This window comes from Oncorhynchus clarkii, chromosome 6 (genome assembly GCF_045791955.1).
Source record: "Oncorhynchus clarkii lewisi isolate Uvic-CL-2024 chromosome 6, UVic_Ocla_1.0, whole genome shotgun sequence".
NCBI lineage: Eukaryota > Metazoa > Chordata > Actinopteri > Salmoniformes > Salmonidae > Oncorhynchus > Oncorhynchus clarkii.
In genome coordinates this window covers 11,487,676-11,495,175 of record NC_092152.1, presented here as the reverse complement: position 1 = coordinate 11,495,175, position 7,500 = coordinate 11,487,676, and positions in this window count along the sequence as shown.

The window sequence follows — 7,500 nt, the reverse complement described above, 5'->3', positions numbered from 1 at the left end:
ATCCTAGGCCAACTGTAGTGGAGAAAACAGTCCGCTCAGACCGAGTAATAAAGCCCAAATCAGATAAGAAAGAGTTTGATGAAATCTAAGTGGTGAGGTGTTATAAAAGGGACTGTTTGTGATCACATTACACAGCAATGCCTTTCTGTCTTTATTTCTCTCTCTCGCTCTATACATATCTCTCTCTCTCTCTCTCTGTCTCTCACTCTCTCTCTCTCTGTCTCTATCTGTCTCTCTCTCTGTCTATACATATATATCACTCTCTCTGTCTCTCTCTGTCTATCTCTGTCTCTGTCTCTCTCTATACTTATCACTCTCTCTGTCTCTCTCTCTCTCACTCTGTCTCTCTCTCTCTCTCTCTCTCTCTCTCTCTCTCTCTGTCTCTCACTCTGTCTCTCACTCTGTCTCTCTCTCTCTCTCTCTCTCTGTCTCTCACTCTGTCTCTCTGTCTCTCTCTCTCTCTCTCTCTCTGTCTCTCACTCTGTCTCTCTGTCTCTCTCTGTCTCTCTCTCTCTCTCTCTGTCTCTGTCTGTCTCTCACTCTGTCTCTCTCTGTCTCTCTCTCTCTCTGTCTCTCTCTCTATACTTATATATCTCTCTCTCTCTGTCTCTCACTCTCTCTCTCTCTCTCTCTCTGTCCCTCTCTGTCGCTCACTCTGTCTCTCTCTGTCTCACTCTCTCTCTCTGTCTCTCTCTGTCTCTCTCTCTCTCTATACATATATATATATATATCTCTGTCTCTCACTCTCTCTCTGTCTCTCTCTGTCTCTCTGTCTCTCTCTCTCTCTCTCTCTCTATATATATATATATATATATCACTCTGTCTCTGTCCCTCTGTCTGTCTGTCTGTCTGTCTGTCTGTCTGTCTGTCTGTCTGTCTGTCTGTCTGTCTGTCTGTCTGTTTCTGTCTCTGTCTCTCTCCCACTCACTTATTGGTCATGAAGCCTGCTTCTCCTCTCCCCCTCTCCTCTCTCCCCCCTGCTCCCCCTCTCAGCTCCGGAGTGGTGCTGCTCAGCATAGTAATGAAAGAGAGACTGCTCTCCCAAGCCTCTGAAGACAGGAGCCATTAAAGTGCATTAAAACACAATAAGATCTGTCTGTCTGTGAGCCATAGAGGACAATGTTGCTGTGGTCTCAGGGCTGATCTCTGTCAGTCGCCACACCAAACCAGCCTGAAAAACCAGCCTGAAAAACCAGCCTGACACCATTTTTAGACAGAAGATAAATATTCCAGGGATGTTGTTTTGATTTATGAATCATATCTTGTTTACCTTAACAAACGACGAGGACATAAATTGGTAAAGCTCTATAATATATTTTGGAGAATTATGAAGCATGACTTCCCATCTCAGCAATATGCCTTTCAAATATCTAGATGTGAAGCAACACAGAGATGCACAAAGTCACAGCCGTAAACACAGCCTTACACACAGCCTCACACACAGCCTTACACACAGCCTCACACACAGTCTTACACACAGCCTCACACACAGCCTCACACACAGCCTCACACACAGCCTTACACACAGCCTTACACACAGCCTCACACACAGTCTTACACACAGCCTCACACACAGCCTTACACACAGTCTTACACACAGCCTCACACACAGCCTTACACACAGCCTCACACACAGTCTTACACACAGCCTCACACACAGCCTCACACACAGCCTTACACACAGTCTTACACACAGCCTCACACACAGCCTTACACACAGCCTCACACACAGTCTTACACACAGCCTCACACACAGCCTCACACACAGTCTTACACACAGCCTCACACACAGCCTTACACACAGTCTTACACCAAGCCTCACACACAGTCTCACACACAGCCTCACACACAGTCTTACACACAGCCTCACACACAGTCTTACACACAGCCTCACACACAGTCTTACACACAGTCTTACACACAGCCTCACACACAGCCTTACACATAGCCTCACACACAGTCTTACACACAGTCCTACACACAGTCTCACACACAGCCTTACACACAGTCTTACACACAGCCTCACACACAGTCTTACACACAGCCTCACACACAGCCTTACACACAGTCTTACACACAGCCTCACACACAGCCTTACACATAGCCTCACACACAGTCTTACACACAGTCCTACACACAGTCTCACACACAGTCTTACACACAGCCTTACACACAGTCTCACACACAGCCTTACACACAGTCTTACACACAGCCTCACACACAGCCTTACACATAGCCTCACACACAGTCTTACACACAACCTCACACACAGTCTTACACACAGCCTCACACACAGCCTCACACACAGCCTCACACACAGCCTTACACACAGTCTTACACACAGCCTCACACACAGCCTCACACACAGCCTTACACATAGCCTCACACACAGCCTCACACACAGCCTCACACACAGCCTTACACATAGCCTCACACACAATCTTACACACAGCCTCACACACAGCCTCACACACAGCCTCACACACAGCCTCACACACAGCCTTACACACAGCCTCACACACAGCCATACACACAGCCATAAACACAGCCTTACACACAGCCTTTACACACAGCCTTACACACAGCCATAAACACAGCCTTACACACAGCCATAAACACAGGAATACACACAGCCTTACACACAGGTATACACACAGGTATACACACAGGTATGCACATAGCCATACACACAGCCTTACACACAGTCATAAACACAGCCTTACGCACAGCTTTACACGTAGTCATACACACAGCCTTACGCACAGCCGTAAACACAGGCATACACACAGCCATACACATAGCCCTAAACACAGAGATACACACAGCCTTACACACAGCCCTAAACACAGAGATACACACAGCCATACACATAGCCCTAAACACAGAGATACACACAGCCATACACACAGCCATACACATAGCCCTAAACACAGAGATACACACAGCCATACACACAGCCCTAAACACAGACTTACACACAGCCGTACACACAGCCATTCACACAGCCATACACACAGCCATACACACAGCCCTAAACACAGACTTACACACAGCCTTACACACAACCCTAAACACAGAGATACACACAGCCATACACACAGCCATAAACACAGCCTTACACACAGCCATAAACACAGGAATACACACAGCCTTACACACAGGTATACACACAGGTATACACACAGGTATGCACATAGCCATACACACAGCCTCACACACAGCCTCACACACAGCCTCACACACAGCCTCACACACAGCCTTACACACAGCCTCACACACAGCCATACACACAGCCATAAACACAGCCTTACACACAGCCTTTACACACAGCCTTACACACAGCCATAAACACAGCCTTACACACAGCCATAAACACAGGAATACACACAGCCTTACACACAGGTATACACACAGGTATACACACAGGTATGCACATAGCCATACACACAGCCTTACACACAGTCATAAACACAGCCTTACGCACAGCTTTACACGTAGTCATACACACAGCCTTACGCACAGCCGTAAACACAGGCATACACACAGCCATACACATAGCCCTAAACACAGAGATACACACAGCCTTACACATAGCCCTAAACACAGAGATACACACAGCCTTACACATAGCCCTAAACACAGAGATACACACAGCCATACACACAGCCATACACATAGCCCTAAACACAGAGATACACACAGCCATACACACAGCCCTAAACACAGACTTACACACAGCCGTACACACAGCCATACACACAGCCATACACACAGCCATACACACAGCCCTAAACACAGACTTACACACAGCCTTACACACAGCCCTAAACACAGAGATACACACAGCCATACACATAGCCCTAAACACAGAGATACACACAGCCTTACACACAGCCATAAACACAGCCTTACACACAGCCATAAACACAGGAATACACACAGCCTTACACACAGGTATACACACAGGTATACACACAGGTATGCACATAGCCATACACACAGCCTTACACACAGTCATAAACACAGCCTTACGCACAGCTTTACACGTAGTCATACACACAGCCTTACGCACAGCCGTAAACACAGGCATACACACAGCCATACACATAGCCCTAAACACAGAGATACACACAGCCTTACACACAGCCCTAAATACAGAGATACACACAGCCATGCACATAGCCCTAAACACAGAGATACACACAGCCATACACACAGCCATACACATAGCCCTAAACACAGAGATACACACAGCCATACACACAGCCATACACATAGCCCTAAACACAGAGATACACACAGCCATACACACAGCCCTAAACACAGACTTACACACAGCCGTACACACAGCCATACACACAGCCATACACACAGCCATACACACAGCCCTAAACACAGACTTACACACAGCCTTACACACAGCCCTAAACACAGAGATACACACAGCCATACACATAGCCCTAAACACAGAGATACACACAGCCATACACACAGCCATACACACAGCCATACACATAGCCCTAAACACAGAGATACACACAGCCATACACACAGCCATACACATAGCCCTAAACACAGAGATACACACAGCCATACACACAGCCCTTAACACAGACTTACACACAGCCATACACACAGACTTACACACAGCCATACACACAGAGACACACACATAGATACACATACAGACACACACAGAGATGCAGGGAAAATAGCTCTATAAATTGATGTCAACAGATCTTGGTGTACTGTGTATATTTACTCTTTTGTGTTGTGTACCTGACATATAGTTGCTTTATGACATAGGAATTCATCAGTATATATTTCTAAGCATTGAGATTAAAGCGTGTTGCCTTTTCGTTGGTGGTTAGTGTCACAAACACTGTAAGGAAATGTGAACGCTTCTTTGGTTTTACATTGCTGACATTGACACATCAGGGAAGAAAATGTCAGACCTCATTGCACATTATGTTGTTATCCTGTTCACATAACATTTACATCAATTCCCTCTTTAATGCTTTTGTCTTCTCGAGGGAGAGCCCTAACTCATTGCTGTCTCGCCGGGGCACTGTTGCTCTTTCACGTGGCAATCACGACTTCAGGTGTGGTGAGTTGAGTTTTCCAACTTCTAATCCCATATAAATCATTTCTTATCGCCACCCAGAAGGGAGAGGGTGAGCTGCTGTAATATCTGCACTTACTGTAGCTTTGGAGATTAAGCGTGTCTAGATGGAAGCGTGTCTAGATGGAAGCGTGTCTAGATTGAAGCGTGTCTAGATGGAAGCGTGTCTAGATGGAAGCGTATCTAGATGGAAGCGTATCTAGATGGAAGCGTGTCTAGATGGAAGCGTGTCTAGATGGTAGCGTGTCTAGATGGAAGCGTGTAGATGGAAGCGTCTCTAGATGGAAGCGTGTCTAGATGGAAGCGTGTCTAGATGGAAGCGTGTCTAGATGGAAGCGTGTCTAGATGGAAGCGTGTCTAGATTGAAGCGTGTCTAGATGGAAGCGTATCTAGATGGAAGCGTATCTAGATGGAAGCGTGTCTAGATGGAAGTGTGTCTAGATGGAAGCGTGTCTAGATGGAAGCGTGTCTAGATGGAAGCATGTCTAGATGGAAGCGTGTCTAGATTGAAGCGTGTCTAGATGGAAGTGTGTCTAGCTTGCTCCCAGGCTGTAGGTGGAGGGTCTGTCTGAGCTCCTGCAATGACAGATGACCTGTTGACCTTCAGCCCCATGGGAGGGTACCTGCTGACCTTCAGCCCCATGGGAGGGTACCTGCTGACCTTCAGCCCCATGGGAGGGTACCTGCTGACCTTCAGCCCCATGGGAGGGTACCTGCTGTCCTTCAGCCCCATGGGAGGGTACCTGCTGACCTTCAGCCCCATGGGAGGGTACCTGCTGACCTTCAGGACCATGGGAGGGTACCTGCTGACCTTCAGCCCCATGGGAGGGTACCTGCTGACCTTCAGGCCCATGGGAGGGTACCTGCTGACCTTCAGCCCCATGGGACGGTACCTGCTGAACAGGGAGCAATCATCTGCTGGCTGAGGGACCTTGGACGTTTCTTCTCCAAGGCAGTAGCACACGTAACCTTCTCTACCAAACGTCAGCCGATTCTCACATGCAGAGTTTATAGTGTGTGTTTTTGTGTCTGTGGAGTAGTGAAGTGTGTGTGTGTGTGTGTGTGTGTGTGTGTGTGTGTGTGTGTGTGTGTGTGTGTGTGTGTGTGTGTGTGTGTGTGTGTGTGTGTGTGATTGGAGATTTCCAAGGGAAAAAACTAAATGTAGATTTTGTAGAAAGAACGGGGGTCGTTGAATATTTCCACAAACTCCTTCACCATTGTTCCTTCTGCCCGCAAGATTCCAGATTTATATTCCGCTCAATCCTAGCAATCCCCCATCTCCCTGGTGATCGAGGGTCGAGGAAGAATTCTAAAGCAGGCGGAAAAGGAAAAAACAAGCAAACAAAGGGAGGGAGAGAGGGATGATGATTTGTTGTTCTGTTGAAAAAAAGTGATTTAAAGGTGACTTTCAAATACTGCAGTTCTCCACTCTCTTGCAGCATGTCTGCCAGGAGAGAGAGTTTGGCGTCAGGGGACTGGGTTGAGGATGAGGGCCCGTCAGTGCATCACCATCATCGTACCCCCTCTCTCTCTCTCTCTCTCTCTCTCTCTCTCTCTCTCTCTGTCTCTCTCTCTATGTCTCTCTCTGTCTCTCTGCCTCTCTCTCTATGTCTCTCTCTCTGTCTCTCTCTCTATGTCTCTCTCTCTCTATGTCTCTCTCTCTGTCTCTCTCTCTATGTCTCTCTCTCTCTCTCTCTCTCTCTCTCTCTCTCTGTCTTCTCTCTCTCTCTGTCTCTCTCTCTATGTCTCTCTCTCTCTCTCTGTCTCTCTCTCTATGTCTCTCTCTGTCTCTCTGCCTCTCTCTCTGTCTCTCTCTCTAATTATCTCTCTCTCTATGTCTCTCTCTCTCACATGTATACTATATAACAACTAAATAGTGGAGAGATGTGTGTTTTGTCAGACTCTTAAGATTCCTACGATATTGGCCGCCGTCATGCAAGCTACTGTAGCTGTAAAGATCAGCTCATTGGTGGTGATCAGCCTGTTAAAGATCAACTCATTGGTGGTGATCAGCCTGTTAAAGATCAACTCATTCGTGGTGATCAGCCTGATAAAGATCAACTCATTCGTGGTGATCAGCCTGATAAAGATCAGCTCATTGGTGGTGATCAGCCTGATAAAGATCAGCTCATTGGTGGTGATCAGCCTGTTAAAGATCAGCTCATTGGTGGTGATCAGCCTGATAAAGATCAGCTCATTGGTGGTGATCAGCCTGTTAAAGATCAGCTCATTGGTGGTGATCAGCCTGATAAAGATCAGCTCATTGGTGGTGATCAGCCTGTTAAAGATCAACTCATTGGTGGTGATCAGCCTGTTAAAGATCAACTTATTCGTGGTGATCAGCCTGATAAAGATCAACTCATTCGTGGTGATCAGCC